This window comes from Stenella coeruleoalba (genome assembly GCF_951394435.1).
Source record: "Stenella coeruleoalba genome assembly, chromosome: 5".
Classification (NCBI taxonomy): Eukaryota; Metazoa; Chordata; class Mammalia; order Artiodactyla; family Delphinidae; genus Stenella; species Stenella coeruleoalba.
The window spans coordinates 131,205,161-131,223,724 of NC_137150.1; the positions used below are offsets into that span (position 1 = coordinate 131,205,161).

Here is an 18,564-nt window from a genome sequence, read left to right on the forward strand (position 1 = left end):
TTCACAGAATGTCCAACATCCCCTGCCAGCAATGAGATGACAGGACCAAGACTTGATGAAACCTCTTTCAAATTACAATTTATGACTGTCCTCCATGGCTGGATGCCAACACTTCACGTTCTAAATCTTTTGAGGGAAGTCTTACCCATCAAAGGCAGCTCTGTATAAAACAAAATCTCTCTCTACAGAAAGAAACTCTTTCATTCCACTCCAGAAATCAGAATGTGAAGATGCCGGGGCTGCTTTCTGGCAGGGAAAGTGAAAGAAATGTAGAAAAAAGCACGGGAGAGGCAGATCAGAAGGTGCAGAGGCAACAGGTTTCAACACTGACAATTAACTGGGAACAAAGGGACGGCAGCCTTTTTCACTGCTAACTTATGGAGTAAATGCACCAGAAAGTTCCTGATAAATATCTAAGCAAGCTACAGCCTGCCTCTGTGCAGATATGCACAGACTCTGAGCCCCTCCCACTGCAGTGGAAGACCAGGCACCAATGTCCCGCCTTCCCATCCACACCCCCCGCCCCCAATGAGGCAGAATTGGACCTAGGGTCACAGGAAGTGCCCAATCTTTGCAAGCAAATGTCAATCTTCAGGGCAAAGAAAATGTCTTTGTTCTTTAGAACCAGGGTTAAAATTGGGTTGAAATGACGGCATACATTCACTAATTTGAACTCACAAAGGAAGCACCTGTTTTCACGAAGGCCTAGAAATTTTTGAAACAATCTTACTTTTTATGCTGTCCTTCTGAATGAGTAACTATGGAGGAGGTGGGCCTGCGGGAGACCTGGCCGCTTTCCCACACAAGGGTAATGGTTTACGTTACAGATAGAAGTGTGCAGATTCTTTTAAATAAGCCACCACATAATTTTAATCCACTAAAAAATGAAAACGAACGTAGCCCTGGGAAGGAGCCCACATCTTTTCTATTCTCCCTTACGTCCAACAACCTAAGCATGTGGCCAGGCACATGGGTAAGTGGTGGACGTGTCAGCACCGCTAAATGGTTGCTGAGGCATTGTTAAAGCAACGTTCATTGTTGCTGGGTCCGAAGATTACCTGGTGTTCCCTTAGTGAAGGAGAAAAATTATGCCAATTATAATAACCAGGGCCTTGACCATTTGGGGAAATTATTTAGTGTGACATGAAAATATGGAGCTGATCACTTGCCCTGTGCCACTGATGAAGGAAAAAGAAACGTAAACATTGGCATCTCTTGTCACCAAGCTCTGTCTCTTCTCAAACAATTAAAGACGCTGCCAGAAACTCCAAAGAACTAGCAAAGCCCAAGTTAATTCCACAAGATGGAACTGGTTGCTTTCCTCACTAATGCTAACTACGTGTGATAAAAAGTACTAACTTTTATTATTATAGATCTTTAACATTTTAGACATGACATTGATATGCCCACATATACGATTCGTCTATAAAGCAATGAAATTATTTTTTATACTGGCTTAGATAAGTTCTGTCTGTAAAATTTCAACCAGCATATCCTTAAATTCTTTGTACCATTTCAAACTGCAGTGGCTTTAGGCTATATAACAATCTATAAATGCTAAACAAAGAATAAATTAAAGTTTAGGCCAACTAGATTAAATCATTGTATCCAATATATTATTGCTTCCAATCCCAAGGCAAAGAAAGGAAATTGCTTCCTTTGGCAGGCAGAATGACTTGTTTGGATCCACTGGGGGGAAGAAAATATTTCCTTCCATCTAAATCAGCCTGCCTCCAAAAGTTTCTATTTCTCATAACAAAGGTTGCAAAATATGAAAGTTTTAAAAATGTAGGATTTTATGTGTTGAGAATATGCTATAGCCCAAGAGATAAGTAAACCATAGCAATTAAAAAGAGGTGTTATCTGAAATTGTCCAAACTTAAATTCAATATGACATTTAGGATTATTAAAACCCATTAAGATGTTTAACTTTGATTTCATAAAAGCAAAGTGAGTTACTCCCTGCACAAACAGGAATGTCTTTCCCTGGGTCATCAAAGACAAGATATCCGCTCATAAATGTCTCTCACAAATTTTATTTATTCCCTTAACTCAAATAAAGCTCATTTAACTTTTTCCTCGAAAAAGAGACCTTTTTCAAAGCATGTGGACATTTCATGGATTTTTAATGGCTCTTGATCATGTTCTTGCATACATATAATTCACATACCCTGGCTCTCAAAAGACAAATAAGTCTACCTGCCTGCTACATGGTCTCACTTTTATAAGAATTAGAAAATTCTAACTTTTTATAGAATTGGAAAAAAGGTAAGGAAACCACTCTTTTTTGATTTCTAAATTAGAGGAGTGAGAGCATACACTAAAATATAAGCTCCAGGAGGGCAAGACCTTAGCAAATTTCACTCATATATCCTGAGGGCCTAAAAAGTACCTTTCAAATAATATAATAATGTATTTGATGATACAAAATTCAATGTAATTCAGTGTAAATATGACATAAAATTTGATGAAATACAGTTCAATGAGATGATATATTAAATAATATATTATTCAATATATTGTCTGATTAAATCCTCTGAACAACATTGTAAGATGGAGGCTCTTCTTACTCCATTTTACAGATAAGCTTCAAAGAAATAAGTTACCAAGGTGACACAGCTAGTTTGTGGGGAAATGAGGCCTTCAGATCTTTACCCACCCTTCTTCTCCTTCTTGCCATTCTGTCACTGCACCCTTGTCATCCAAAGACTTCAACACACAACAGAAGTTCTTGGCAATAAAACTGGAATCTCCGAACAATCAGTATGAATTTTTTTTAGGTCTAACTTAAGAATTCAAAAAGTAAACAACTGCATATAGAAAGAAATTCAAATGCATTCATTTCATTCAAAGTCATGAATTAAAATATTTCTTAAATTAAATATTGACTGGTCAAGTATCCAACCACCCCTGGTTTTAATTAGTGTTAGTAACCCACTCTTCATTACCTACAGGCAAACTAGCACTTCTGTACCTCTTCCCCAGTCTACTGCCTAGACCTGAAATTCCAACTGGAAAAAGTTAGAGGCTGAGACAAGGCCAAAAAGGAATGGGCCCTACTTTCTTAATGTAACCGAGAGCCAAACAGGAACAATGGTGAATTGTTCCTTGATTGGGATATGGCGGCCATGCCAATCATTGTCTCCCACCAACTCCGCCTTCTTGAGAGCCTGCCTGGACCTGTCTGGGACCACCCAAAGCACATATGACCCCTGCATCCCAGCAACAGCTGGGTAGACCAGAGATGGATACATGACTCCTTATGGGCCAAACAGACTCTCACTTAAAAATTTGGAATTGAGACACTGGGAGACGGAGATGTTAAAGGAAAGCCTGTGTAGTACTGGACTAGAGCAACATTGTACCAATTCAAAGCCATTTGGAGCAGTAAACCTGAGAAAACAGATCAAGCAAGGAAGCCAGTCTGCTAGTAGAGGCAAGAGAACAGCAGAGCCTCAGAGAGAAAAGCAAAAATTACCGACTACATGGGTCTCTGAAAAATGTGAGACTGGCATCCCTTTCTGATTTTTCTGCTACCTTCCTTGACTACCCAGGGCATATTCTCATATTTCTTCAGTAACACCATGTTTATATGAGTTTATCTGAGAACTTCTTTCCATTTCATTATAACCAAAGGATCTCCAAGACACAGTATTTCACCTCCCTGTTACTACCCTATTAGAGAAGGTGACTGAAAACCTTACTCTCCTTAGGTCTCAAGGAAGACAAGGCACCACAGCCTTGAAAACGTCGCAATCACAGACCACTGCAAACTCCCTGAAAAGACCAACCCCAAGAGGCAGCCGTGAGTCAGAAGAATTTTAAATAATTTTCCCAGGTGTTAACAGTTAAGTATACAAGATGAATATACTTTTTCAAAAGTCTTTATACTATAGCGAAAAAAATAAACAAGAACTTTCCAGTGCTTTTTTGAAGAAGAAAATCAACCAGGCTCTCAAGCCATTAGTGCTGTTCCAACAGAATCAAAGCCAGCCTGACTCATGATGGTCCCAAGTTACACAATAATCTATCAAGGATTAAGCCTTATGGGTTTCAAATATACATAATGTGCAAACAGATGCCTGGTTAAATATGTAAAGAAGTGAGGCTAGAATAAGGAACAGTCTGGAAATGGCTAGAGGCAGAAGAATAGAGATCCCTTGTGCTCTGCTTGATCCTGGGAGGAAGAGAAACGTCAAAACATGTATCGGACAGTCCCTGCCCTCAAAGAATTCCTAGCCTAGCTGAGAAGACAGCCCCCCCCCCAGCCCCCGTCCCGGACAGACAGCTCAGATCCAGAGCAGATAGTGACAGAGGCTAATTGGAAGTCTCAACAAAGCGTGATGGGATCACGGAGGCAGAAGCAATTAATCACATTCAGCCAGACAGCCGACAGTTAGCCCAAGCTCATCCAGGGCTGTCATTTGGAAAATAAATCCACTCTAACAGTTATCATGAAATTGCATCCATGATCTTTGCATCCCATCAGTCCATACCTTTTATCTGATTAATCAAAGTCTACCCCCTCCTCTTCCAGGGATAACAACATCTGTTTATCATTCCCTCCAAGAGTTCTTAATATGACACAATGACCTTGAATTATCCTTTATTGCTAGAAAATATCCTCCCTCTGTAAGGCAACAAAAATGAAGATAATATCCCCCAAAGAGTTCAAGACCATAAATATAAGTGACCAAATGGCTTGGTGTTTATTCCATAAATCGGCTGCTGGAATTCACATTCCATTCAACTGTTTGCTGAGTTAAAAACATTCAGACAAACAGCGTTAAAGTAAAAATCATGTATCTGCAAAATAGTTATTACAGCCTTAGTCAGAGGTTCTCCTGCGTATCAAGCAACACTGATCATGAGGGAGGGAGATGCAAGAGGGAAGAGATATGGGGACATATGTATGTGTATAGCTGATTCACTTTGTTATAAAGCGGAAACTAACACACCATTGTAAAGCAATTACACTCCAATAAAGATGTTAAAAAATAATAAATAAAATGATAAGTAAAATCATCAAAGAGTCAGTACAAAAAAAAAAGACGGTAAAATACCTCATTAATAATTTCTATATTGCTTACATGTTGAAATAATAATATTGATACTTTGGTTGTATTAGGTTAAATAAAACATATCAAAATGAAAAAAAAGAAGAGAAACACTGATCAAATTATATACACTAACTCTCGACAACAATAACAACAAAAAACAAGTACACGTAAAAACAGGTGAGATCCCAGTATGATCTGTAGTTTTGTTAATTGTATTGTGCCAATACCAATTTCCTGGTTCTGATAATGCACTATAGTTAAGCAAGATGTCACCACTGGGTGATGGGTACATAGAACCACTCTGTATTATTTTTCAACTTCTTGTGAGTCTACAACTACATAGGTTAAAAAGAAAAGCCCTTTATCACATTTATAACTAGTTTTGCAGGGCTTTGCCCATATAAGCAGTTCCCTTTTCCTCCTAGATTCTAATACTTTGATATTAAGCCTCAAAACTTGCAGGTGCAATGCTAAGAACACATCATCCCAGTCCTGGGAGTGGCAGCCAGCAAGGGGGCATTTCCACTGAGTTTACACTCTCTGCAAGGAGTCCAAGAAAGTTAACTTCCTCAGCCTAATCTCACCATGGACCAGTTCCCTACTGAACTCCCGGCTTTGCTGTACCACTAACTAATACCCCGTCCCTAGCCCACTGTCCCCAACACCCGCTCTCTCTCTCTCTCTCTCTCTCTCACACACACACACACACACACACACACACACACACACACACACAAATCAGAGGGACAATTAAAGATGATTAAGAAAAGCAAAACCAGCAGAATCTCTCACCCACAAAACTCACCTCCTCCGAAGACTTAACCTGAATGAACTTCAACCAGTTTGGCTCTAAAAGTCTAAAGAACTGGCTCCAGTGGAATTCAAAACACAAGAAGCAGTCTAAGAAACTGTTATCCTAAACTCTTCTCAAAGGTACCCAGACATGCAAGCCCCCTTGGAGATCAGCACCTTAGCAGTTATTTATGTAGTTCATTCTCCACCCCTAGCCCAGCTCAAAGTGTCAGGTAACACAAATTGAGCTCCCTGGCTTAAGACTTATACAATCTTTCAAGAAAATTTTATAGCCTCTGATATTGGCATTCTTGAGCAGTTTCCAAGACAAAATCCAGGCATCTCTATAATCTATTAGGTTTGTGAGAACTTTAGTACTGGGTCTGCAGCACAATGATTAAGAACAAAGAATTGCATGATGGAGGAATCGAATCCCGGTAGTATCTCCCCGGGTGCATATACCACCATTTACTACCCAAGTAACTTTGGGCAGGTTACTTAAATTTTCTGTGGCAGTTTCCATCTGGAAAACGGAGACAATGATAGGATTAGGATCCTGCCACACAAGATTCTCATGAGTATTTCAATAAGTGAATACGTGTCAAGGGTTCAGCACAGTGCCTACCATAGAGCAAGCACCCTTACAGGGTTGTCTGCTATTATAATTGTTGTTGTTATTGTTGTAGTTGCTCCAATAACTTTTTATTGAGCGCCTAGGTCCCAAACTTCATGAATCTAAGATAAAAGAAAGTGCAGCTTTCATTCTGGAAGAATCGTATATCACCAAGTATGGGGACATAGAAGGATGAGACCATGCAGGTGTCCCCAACCCCAAAGAAACACCTTTCTTAGCTTCTAGCCTGAGTATTGCACTCACAGAACCTGTGAGTCACAGATGGTGAAGGTCTAAGATTGAGAAATCTAAAGGTTTGGATAAACTTCAACAGGGCAGACTTGTGAAAGTCACAGTGTACAGGGCAGTGTACCGCCCTGCCCCTCCCTTGTCCACCTTTCACCTTAAAATCAACAAATTCCCCCAAATAGTGCACGGTCTCTCACGAAGCCTGGGCCATCAGACAGGTTTTTGAAGTCCTGCAGATAATTCTATTAAAACATACCAGCCACCCTAATAACACTGAAACTACTGGCCACGCCATTCTTTTTCCTACTTGGCACTCTTCCACAGAGGATACGTTCATGGTCACCCACCACCGACATCCCTGGGATGGAGAGAGGGATTCCCAGTAAAGGAAGGCCTTATATGGAGCAGAGTTTTGACCCATACAGACAGGGTTCGCACGAAACAATTCTGAGAAGCAAGGATCTTCGTGGTTTCCGAAATGCTGCCAATCACACAAAAGAAGCCCGATGCATGATTTTCAAGCCAGTTTTGTAAAAGAAAATGACTCCAAATCCCTAAGTGTGTGAAGCCAAAATTGTAAATATGCTAAAATCCCTGGAGCTGTTTCATATTATTTATTATGATTCTTCTTGGCACCCCAAAAGTGGACTCACAGAGCTCTTTATTAATTTACACACCATCAATGGGGTTCACAGATGGTGAGACCCACACACGCAGAAGACCAAAAGCCTTGGCCAAAATCCCAACAATGTGTAAATAAATACAGCTCGGAAGGACCCAGAGTGTTGCTCAGCCCCAAGCCCTGCTGCTACCACTGGTGCTGAGGCAGGAGCAAACAGATACCCGGGGTAAAACTGAAAGTCAATGGCTCGAGCCACCAGGAAGCAGGCTCCAAGTCCAAGGTCAAGGTTTTCAATACCGTCCTTTTCAGGTGAGTCACTTGACTCAAATTAATTCTCATAAGGGTTTATAAGGACTCGATGAGTGACAGATCCACCTAATGTGAACAGAGAAGGAATTAAGAGATCTGAAAGCTGCACTTTTGCATTTGAAAAGGCTCGGGGCAGTTTTGATGTATCTTCCCCTTATAGAAAGTAAATCCTAACTTACGGCACAGACATCAGTTCTTTTAAAGACCTAGAGTTTCCACTGAAAGTGAGGATCATTTTAGTAGTGCTAACTGAGCAGATGAGAGCACTAAATAATTACTATCTTACGGTATGCCAAACTTTAACAAAATAATTATAACTTTTAGTAACTGTAATTTAAAATTTTTTGATAAATCTTTTATGTAATCTTGAGGCTTAGATTTCATACTTTTTTTAAAGCAAAGGCTTTTCTTCTTTTAACATTTTGTTTATTTATTTATTTTAATTTTTGGCCATGCCCGGTGTTAGTTGCGGCACGTGGGCTCTTCGTTGCGGCACACGGGCTTCTCTCTAGTTGTGGCACGGGGGTTCTCTCTCTCTAGTTGTGGCACACGGGCTCCAAGGTGCGTGGGCTCTGTAGTTGCGGCGCGCAGGCTTAGCTGCCTGGTGGCATGTGGGATCTCGGTTCCCGGACCTGGGATCGAACCCACGTCCCCTGCATTGGAAGGCGGATTCTTTACCACTGGACCACCAGAGAAGTCCCCAGATTTCATATTTTTATGGTGATATTCAGCTGCAGTATTTGTTTCTATTGAAAACTGATTTTAACATTTGGTACTTAGCCAAAATGTGTATTAGGTGCATTTCCAAGATTATACAGAAAACCTGCAGCACGGTGAACCTAATTGAAGTACAAAGGAAATGTAACTGTGGGTCATGTGAAGGATGCAATTTTTCTGAATTCCCAATAAATAATCTTCAGCTCAGAAAAAAAAAAAAAAAAGACCTAGAGTTTATTCCAGATCAATCTAGCACATTCAGGATATTTCTGAAGCATACAGCTACACTGTTTATTATGTGTCTGACTGTTTAGCATTTTTGTTTATATTTTAGTTATCTTTACATTTGTGTACAAATCTTATATAAGTATCTGTTATAATCAAAAATAAAAAAAGAAGAAATGAGAGTGTGTCAATTGAAAATTCAGGCCCACTGACATCAAATGGTCATCCTGATATGGAGAAGACAAACCCAGACAGTGAAGGAAGGGAACCACCGAGGCCCTTGAATTATCTTCTTTTATAAAGAAAAGTTCAAATGAGGGACTCTCTTTACTGAGTCAGCTAAAAGGATTCAAAATTACAAAGAGCAAACAAAAAAAAAAAAAAAAAAAAAATTACAAAGAGCCAAAACTCAGTTTTGAAACGCTCTTCCTGTTTATAGTGAATAAATTCCCCAAATGCAGAGGAATTAGATTTTAATGAAAGTCTCTGCTAGCATGTTCTTTGCTCAATCGCATTTTGGCTAAACTAGCTTAACCCTTCCTAGAACCTAGAAATTCTGACACAGTGATCAACCCGATGGGGACCAAGTTACTAACTGCTCTTAAGATACAGTCAGCTTTATTTTCCATCTTATAATCATAGTTTAGTTCCATTTTAAGGACACTAACGGATTTCACTGTCTATCTCTTCTACACTTAGGCCAGTGGTTCTCCAGGTGTGGTCCCCCGACCACAAGCAGCAGCAGCAGCTCCTGGGAACTTGTTAAAAATGCAAATTTTTGAGGCCCCACTGGAAACCTACTGAATCAGAAACCCTAGGGGCGGGGCGAGCTTGTGTTTAACAAGGCTTCCGGGTGATTCTGATGCACGCTAGAGTTCGAGCACCACTGCCTCAGGCCATGGAAACCCCATCGTGTGTGTTACTCAAACATCCCCCAGGCTTCACCAGGGTGGTGGCCCTATGGAAGTCTCAAACACATAGCTCCTCCGTCCATGTCCGTCACCCTCCTTGCAAATGGCAGAAACTCAGACTTTCTCCTTTCTTAGGTCTCTCTGGAAGTCTCAAAATCGGGTTGCCTCTCACAGGCAACCTCTACTCCAGCTCCGGTTCCACATCTCTCTAGAATGACAGAGGTTCCATGGTCCACTGTCACTCTGCACTGACTTCGTGCTACTCAGATCCAAGCACATTGGTCCTCCACCCATGGGCCACGATCACACCCCACCCTGAGCCCCAATGCCCTTGGGACACTGCTAACCCCCTCCTTCCTGCAATCACACCCCTGCCCCTCTCTCCATCTCTCTGGGAACCTTGCTGCTGTCTCTGGGCCATAGGAAACATCCATCCCCCACCAGGCCTCCCTCGTCAGTCGGGGAGCCCAGCTAGCTTCCTTTGGCTGAAAGCTATAAGCCTGGTCCCAGAAGCAAAGAGCGCCAACTAGTGGGAGTGTGAAGAGCTAAGAAGATTTTTTTTTTTTAAGCAGGATTTACAAAGGCTGATGATTCCTATGAGAGAAATAGGAGATCCAAGTTTTCTCCAGCACTACACAAGTCAAAGAAATGAGAGGAACATCCTATCCTGGAAATTGACTGACGCAGAGTCTTTAGGGTGGACAGAAGACAGCACTGAGGTTGCAGCCGTGAATGTGTGTATGTAAGACAGACAGAGAGAAACGGAGAGAGAGACAGCAGTCGTAGTGAGTTCCCCCTGTCATTGGCAGGCAGATAAGTTACTCGATGGTCTCCTGTGTCTGATGGTAACTTACACAAAAGTGTGAAAGCAGCAGGAGTGTAAAACATTAAGGTCATCTCATCACTGGGAGATGTTACAAAGATCCCCTGAAAAACTTTAAACCAGGGACAAAAACCAAATCCAGGTAAGTAGCTCACAAAATGACTGTGCTCTGGACACTTAGATGGAGCTGTCCTTCAGTCTGGGGACTATTTCGAACCTCCCCCTGCCCCTGCAATATCAGTGCAGGCTCCCGATTTTAAAAGCTTCCCCCCAGCACATAATTCCAAATATCCTCAAGAGGGAAACAGCATCCCACTGAAAATGAAACTCCTGAAATAATCCAAGAGCTAAGAGAAGAGGAGCAGGAGCAGCTGTGGGTTAAATTTAAAATAATAAAAAGCAGCAAATATTAAAAACTAGAGATTTTAAATAAAGGGGGACATCCTAAATTTCTCTGTCTAGATAAGGGTGGATAAAGAACAAACACTAGCAAAGTTTCTATAAGAAACCAGGGAGGAAATCTTTCAAACTTTGGGGCCCGTTCAACTCTGCCATAGAAAGTGCAAAAGCAGCCGCTGAAATAAACAAATGGGCGTGGCCATGTTCCAATAAATTTTATTTACAAAAACAGGTGACAGGTCAGATTTGGCCTGCAGCCTACGGTTTACCAGCTCCTGGGTATCCAATGTATGTATGTATGGAGTGCAGAATTGGGCAGAAATTATATATATCTTCATATATAAATATATTTATTTCTAATAAATATATTAGAAAGTATATTTCATCTGCTCTTTTCAAGAAAGAAGATGATAATCAATATAATAATATTCCTTCCTCAGATACTCCTGTGTCTAGATGGGAAGATCTCCCCTCACACACTAATTTGTGTCACTCATCTGCACTTCTCATTGTAGACTACATTATTCTCCCTTGCATCAAGTCCCTGTCTTTGTGCCCCTGAGAAAGGGATATTATAAAATGGAGTATTATCCTGCTTCCTCAAAATAAGCAGATGAAATGTACTGTCTAGAGCTGGCTAGTCCCCTCATCACGTGTGCTTATACTTGACACCAGGTCCAGACCTCAGTGTCAGGGAAGGTGCAGGCAGCGAACATGCAAACAGGCAAACCAGGCATCATCTCCCTCCACAGGGTTCCTGCCTCTAAATGAGATGGACACTGAATCCCAAAGTCATGAGCGTGACTTGGCTGGTCCCCCTGCAACACCAGCTGGGGTTACGTCACCTGCCCAAGTTCAACATCTGGAAATCCGCACAATGACCCTGGTGGATGGATGGGAGTGGTGCTCAGGGAGCATTCTTCCAAGTTCATGGGGACTGCAAACAAGACATTGGGCAGATGGCAAAGGCCTAAAGGAAGAGTTATGATTTGTTTCCTCACCCCTGTACTTCATCCCACATCAGCAATCTCTCCAGAGCAAAGCTCCCGGGAGCCCATAGATCTGGCCACTCTGAAAGCACAAGAGAGAAAATTCCAGAGCCGCAGAGAAAAAACTCTGACAAGCCTCAAAAATAGTCAGGATTCATTTGCTTTGTAACATTAGGACACACAATCTGAGGATACCAACATACAGGCTCCCTTCCTCATATGGATTTCCTTAACAGCCAGGGGAGCAGTTGAATGTCCATAAGAAACACATAAATCTACCGCATATGTACACGTCTGGCTCAGATGGTTTGCATCAGACTTAAAAGAGAAGTTGTCCTCTTTCTTCTCAAATCTAACAGTGAAGAATCCCAAAAGACACGAGAAGCTCTCAGAATGAATCAACCACAAACAGGAAACATTTCCTAACAGGACCAATTATGGATGGACGGAGGTGGGGGAAACAGCTCTTCCTATGTGTCTGGAGCACAATCAGTAAAATCATCCCAGGTCAGCCGAGGACCCTCCCCCGCCTCCTCCTTGTCTCTTGTCCGACTTGATGACTTCCAGAACTAGGATATAAAAAGTCTCTGCAGCAGGAAGGGATACCAACCAGAACAGTATGGGCCTCTGAACGACAGGTGTCTGCGCCGTTGGACCTGGACCACAGAAAAGAGAAATTCTCTCTTCTGTTGCCACCGGTGCAGATGGATGGAATCTGAGGCTCATTTCCTCAGCAGGCAAAAACCCAGGGAAGAGGAACTGGGAAAGGTCACGTCCAAACAAATCTATCAAGCAAACTAAGAGAGTCCCGGAATATGCAGACGGACGTGCACCGCCCACGAGAGGAGAAAGCAAGCCCTGACTTGAAAGAGTCAACTTCTCTGAGGACCCCTCCTGCAAGTGGCCCGGAGAAAGCCCTACACGCTCAGCTGGTCAGACGGGTCCACGAAGGCAGGAAGCCACGAGAAAAGGAGTAGCCCCTGACAGATGGGGAATGTTCTCTGTGATTCTTCCAGCAATGAGCGACTCCCTCCACCTGTAACACTAAAACTCACATGACATTAGCACTTGATACAAAACACATGGGAGAGCCTCAGTTTTACAAGGTCTTCTTACCCTTTGGCCCCCAAAGAGAGAGAATCCCGTTCCATCTAAGATAGCTTTATAATGTGCTTAACACAAGGCTGGGAATTTTTAGCAAAGTTAGCAAGAATTTATAGTAGTATTCCAGTACTGATTATCTTATTAACAACATCAGTCATAATATTCGTGGCCGTCACTGAAGCACATGGTCCTCCCAGAGATGAAAGCTAAGTCGCCATTAAGCAAACCCGTTGAGTTAGTGAACAAATTACCTTCTGTAAGCATAGCCACTGAAGATATCCTCTCAAAGTCCACACACCCGTGTGTAGAAACTGGAAGCACGTGCCCCTTCTCTCCCTCCGTTTTCTAATCCAGGAATCAGGGACGTGGGTTGATCAATTACTGTTGCTAGAAACCAATGCAACTAAAATGTACCACCTTGCCTGCTCCCGGGTTGCTTTCCTTGGTACCAAGACTTTTCTCTCCTCCATCATATGGTGCGATGATGGGACTGCCGCTGCCTCTTCTGGGTTTAACATTCTCAGCATCTCCTCCATTTTCTTGATATTGTTTTCCTTTCAAGGGCCCTGTGACTGCATTTTACTGCCTAAGGAAGGGAATTTGGGGTCTTTTAAGCTCCTGGGTGATTTGGAAAGAATACTGGCCTCTGTTTCTGGCCATGACCCAATAGGATGCTTTCTTCACATCGTCTCTTCCACCCATCTCTTCCGTATCTGGCTCTCAGCCACCACCCAGGTAAAGCTCATCTCTCACCTAGCTCCTAAGAGGCCTCCATCCACACCTCCACCAGCCAACCGGCCTTCCCGATGGTACCCGAGGGATTTCTCTGAAAGACGGATGGTAGGTGTCATTCTCCCCTCCTGAATGACTCTCCGTGGGTTTTTATTTTCTGCTGGTACAATTCAAACTCCTTAATGCTACCTTTAAAAAGGCCTCCACAACACAATTCCCACCGAACTTTCTCTTTTCCCTTCCGCACAGGCCCTCACAAACCCCACCCACCAGCACCACAGAATGAGTTCTCTTCCTCCCCCATTGAGCCCTGCTGCCCCTCCCCCAGCCCTGCACGCCTTCCCCACATCCTCACCCCCCAACACTTGCTCACCTTCTACTCACCCTGCAGGATCCACCTCAAGGGCTGTGCATCCCACAAAGTGATCTTTAGTCCCTACTCAGGGCCTCTGCCCCACTGTACTTACACTCTGACACAGATTCAGGTTTATGTTACAGTTACTGATCATCACGTCCATCTTCTCCACAAATTATAAACTCCTTGATAGTCATCAACCCCCAGGAGCCCCAGCACCAACTCTGCTGCTTCACACACAGTAAACAATCAACAGATACAAACCAAACTAGGAAATGAGCAAACGCAACTAAAACACTGGGAAAGAGCGAAGGGTCTAAACGTACCCTTTGCTTCACCTTGCAACCTGATCAGACCCACTGAAAACAGCTGCTTAGAGCAGTGAGGACTTTCATAGCTATCCGCCTGCCCCTGGGATTCATAAAGAGATGCTCTCATTCTATCTGAACCAAGGAGTACTAACCTTCTGTTGTTCTGCGAGGCCTAGATATTTTCCATTAAGCCATGATAAACGCAGGGATTTATTGAATACGCATCTCACCACCATCCCTCACTAATTAGGCAGTTAAATTCTACAAGCAGACTTAGCCTGAGAGGGTCTCACGGCTGGAACTACAGGGATCTTCCGACACTATCAGAACTTGGGAGACTATTTTGGGTCACCTGGTCGTGGCCTCTGAAGTGAATCGAAGTAACATGAAATATGCCCCAAGCAAAGACCCTGATCTGGAGCTGAATCGCCACAAGTCACAGGAACGAAACGCATGGTCTCTAATAGGGATTCTGCCGTAATAGGCAAGATATTCTCTTGCCATCAAGAAGGCAGAGAACAGGAGTATCCATTCCAGAACCTTCGCAGATCGGTCACACCTATGGTCCCCATGGGCACCACAGACACTGCAAACACTGTCAGCCACATTCTAACTACACAGTCATGGATGCAGAGGATACATTCATGGTGGTTTTCAACATGCTGACCTGGCATGACAGTCTCACTGAAAAGGAGACACGATGGAACCCACACCTGAAGGTGTGGCGGGCACCCCACGTGGTTCCCAGGGGAAAAGGGCTCCAGGCAGAGAGAACAGGCAGGACGGGGGCTTTGAGGCAGGGGTCTGCCTGGTATATCTGAGCCACAGCCAGAGTGGAGGAAGCAAGGGGAGAAAGTAGAGGGGGGAGGGGGGAGCTCCTGCCGGACACTGAAACCACTGTAAACACTTTGGTTGTGATGCTGACAGGTGGGGAGCGTGTTTGAAAAGCACAGGAAGGTTTTGAGCGGTGTGTCTGACCTAAAAGGTGCCCCCTGGCTACTGTCTGGGGACAGATGGTGGAAGGGCAAGACAAGAGCAGAGGGGCCAATTCTGGAAAAGGCCCCACTGAATCCGTGCGTGCACCACACAGCTGCTGTCTTGAGTTAGGGTCGATGCACCTGCTACCAACATGGATTTAAGAACGTCCAGGGGTGTCCCCCTCACCTACCCCAGCAGCTCTGGACAGAAGCACCACAGCAGCCCTAACAAGGGAGAGCTCGTGACTCTGGATGAAAGAGAGATTTCTGCAGCCCTTCAGGCCCTCTGCACGGCAGCTCTCAGCAGAAAGGCGATCAATGAACTCAGTCCAGCTTTAAACATGGGGAGTTAGAGAGGTCACCCCAAATGAAAAGGAAACCAAGACCGACCTTCTCGTGGGAGCTCCCCTGTTAACATGGAGAACAGGCGCACCGCCAGGGAAGAAAGGCAGCCGGCCAACGCCGACGGCTCAGGACTCCGCACAGTAATCGGTCTCAAAGAACAGCCCTTCAGAGCGAGGTGTGTGGCGAGGCCTCTCAGAACCGGCCCTTCTTTTCCTGCCGCCAAACAAAAGAAAGAGGGGGTCAGTGTTACACACTCCGGTGGCTTTAAAGCCCAGCTGTGTCCCAGGCCTGCCGTCCCTCCACTGAGTCACAGCCGAAGGTGCAAGCAAAGCGCTCTCTGCGCCCCTCCCTCGGTCTCCCCCAGGCACGGCTGATACCCCACAGCTTCCCAGCCAGTAACCCCCACCCTGCAACGAGCTCAGCGCTGGCCACGTCCAAGGCCTTGGGCGAGTCACTAAACACCTCTGGCCTCCCCTTCCTCCTCTCTACGATGAGAATTCAGTGAGATCATTCATGAATGCACCCCTTACCTGGACGGCACTCAGGCATGGGGAGTTACTCTTGGGATCATTATTGCATATGTCCGTGAATGCATGAGAAATTTATTTCTTGGAAGCAATGTAAAATAACGAAAAGATTCACCGGTACCAGTAAGCAAGAGATGCATCATCATTAAACAACAAAGTGATAAAAACAGGGTGGTGACACATTTTGTATACAGATGGGCCATTTTAAACATGTATTTAAAGTAAAGAAGACCCACCTCAAGCAAAATGCCACCTTCCCCAAGAACTTGACCCTTCGTGAACAGATAAACCTCATCAGTACTTGCAAGGGAACTGCTAAGATGAGCACATTTAGACACTGATACGACAGCACTTAAAATACTCCTTCTGGACACGAATTCAGCAGTAAAATACATTAGACGCATTTAAAGTTCACACCCTTGGATCCAGTAAATCTGTATCTCGAATTTTTAATCTAGAGATATAATAAAAGATGCAGGGCTTCCCTGGTGGCGCAGTGGTTGAGAGCCCGCCTGCCAGTGCAGGGGATACGGTTTCGTGCCCCGGTCCAGGAGAATCCTGCATGCCGCGGAGCGGCTGGGCCCGTGGGCCATGGCCGCTGGGTCTGCGCGTCGGAGCCTGTGCTCCGCAACGGGAGAGGCCACGGCAGTGAGAGGCCCACGCACCGTAAAAAAAAAAAAAAAAAAAGCAAAGATTTATACATAAGCCCCACAACTAAGAAAATCAAGAAGTGGAAAACTAAATGTTGAACCAGAAGAAACAAGTTAAAGTCTGCTACATCCCTATGAAGAACTACTATGCAATTTTTAAAAGGGTGACTTTAGGAAAAATATCTATCAGGAAAGTTTGAGCTCCCTGAAAAAAGTGGTACATGGATTAGACTGGATTAGAAACATACACTTGACTTTGTCACATAATAATACATCATAGTACAGAAAACAGGCTTTGAAAGGAAGAAAACTCCTTGGGGCCAAAAGCATGGTCCAGGCGAGTGAGATCAGCCACTCTGCCTGTGGACAGACCTAGGGGTCAGAGCCTCCCACTTTCCCAACACCCCTCTGGACACTTCAAAAATCTCAAGGAATTGAGTGTGAAAAACAACTATTTCAAGAAGGCTTATTAAGGGATATTTGTGAAAGAATTTTCCAGCATCCTGTATGCAAGTCAACTTGAAGCCTCTGAAGATAAATGAATTCAACATAGGTGCTCAGCAAAGAATGCAAGATTGTCCAAAATGTTGCACCAATTTAGAATTGAAGTGACCACCTGATTTGTCTGTTGTTGTTACCGCTTTGGTGATGGTGGTTTTAGCCAAATCTATTCTTCTCAAATCTTTTCTCAACAACGTAGCATTGCCTTCAGAACTCAAATTTCTATGTAGTTAGTTAAATGGTGTCCCTGAAAATCACCTCCACCTGGTTCTGTCCACGTAACTCCATAAAGGGATCTTATTTGGAAACAGGGTAGGGTCTTTGCAGATGTAATGAAGTTAGGATGAGGTCACAGTGGATTAGAATGAGCCCTAAAGCCAACGACTGGTGGCATTAAAAGAAGAGGAGACACACAGAGAATAAGGTCATGTGAAGACAGAGGCAGAAATTGATTGGTGCAGCTACAAGTCGAGGAATGCTAGAGACTGCCGGAAGCCACCAGAAGCCAAGAAGAGGCAAGGAAGGTTTCGTTCCTAGAGCCTTCAGAAGAAGCATGACTCTGCCAACACCTAGGCTTTGGACTTCTGGACTCCAGAAATATGAGAGAATGGAATTCTGTTGTAAGCCACCAAGCTGGTGGTGATTTGTTAGGACAGCCCTAGTGCACTAATACAGCGTACAAGCAGAAGTCCCAAAGACAAGAGAAGATAAACACACAAAGAAGGATTGCTATGGACTGAATGTTTGTGTCCCCCCAGAATTCATATGTTGAAGCCCTAATCCCCAATGTGATGTTATCTGGAAGTGGGCCTTTTGGGGAGCTGATTAGGTCATAAGGGTAGAGTTCTCATGAATGGAATTAGTGCCCTTCTAAGAAGAGACATGGGAGAATCTCTCTCTCTGCTGTCAGAGGATACAACAGAAGATGTTCCTCTACAAGCCAGGAAGATGACTCTCACCCGTGCCTTGATCTTGGACTTCCCAGTCTTCAGAACCATGAGAAATAAATGTGTGTCGTTTAAGTCTATGACGCTATTGTTAAAACTGCTCGAGCTAACTAAGACAGGATTACCAGAAGGAAAGTGTGCTAAAGACACACATTACTTTATAGCTCCATCTCAGACGGGTATAGGGAGTGGGAGACAGTTAGGAAGAAAAGCTGAAAGACGTAAATAACGTTAAGAGTTTATTAGCAGTTATCTTGTTTCTCAGACCAGAGGTTCCTAAGCATCTGTGTGCATAAGCATTACCCGGCAAGAGCATTAGAATGCAGACTCCTGAGCCCTCCCATCCCAGACCCTGATGCAATCGATAGTATGTTTTTAACAAGTACCCTCACGTTCTGACAAAGCT

The 18,564-nt window shown here is 43.7% G+C and overlaps 1 protein-coding gene across 8 annotated transcripts in view; it reads right to left on the bottom strand.

Moving 5' to 3' along the window:
• Window positions 1-18,564, bottom strand: part of TIAM1 (TIAM Rac1 associated GEF 1) — a 400,681-nt gene that overhangs the window by 258,969 nt on the left and 123,148 nt on the right. For 5 of the 8 annotated variants that reach the window (XM_079923436.1, XM_079923443.1, XM_079923440.1 and 2 more), the window contains one exon: window positions 15,579-15,746. The exons of 1 other annotated variant lie outside the window; for it this stretch is intronic. The gene's annotated coding sequence lies outside the window, so the exon portion shown is untranslated. Of the gene's footprint in view, window positions 1-15,578; window positions 15,747-16,063; window positions 16,142-18,564 lie in introns of all 8 variants that reach the window. 2 more of the 8 variants (XM_079923437.1, XM_079923441.1) reach the window with 1 other exon arrangement.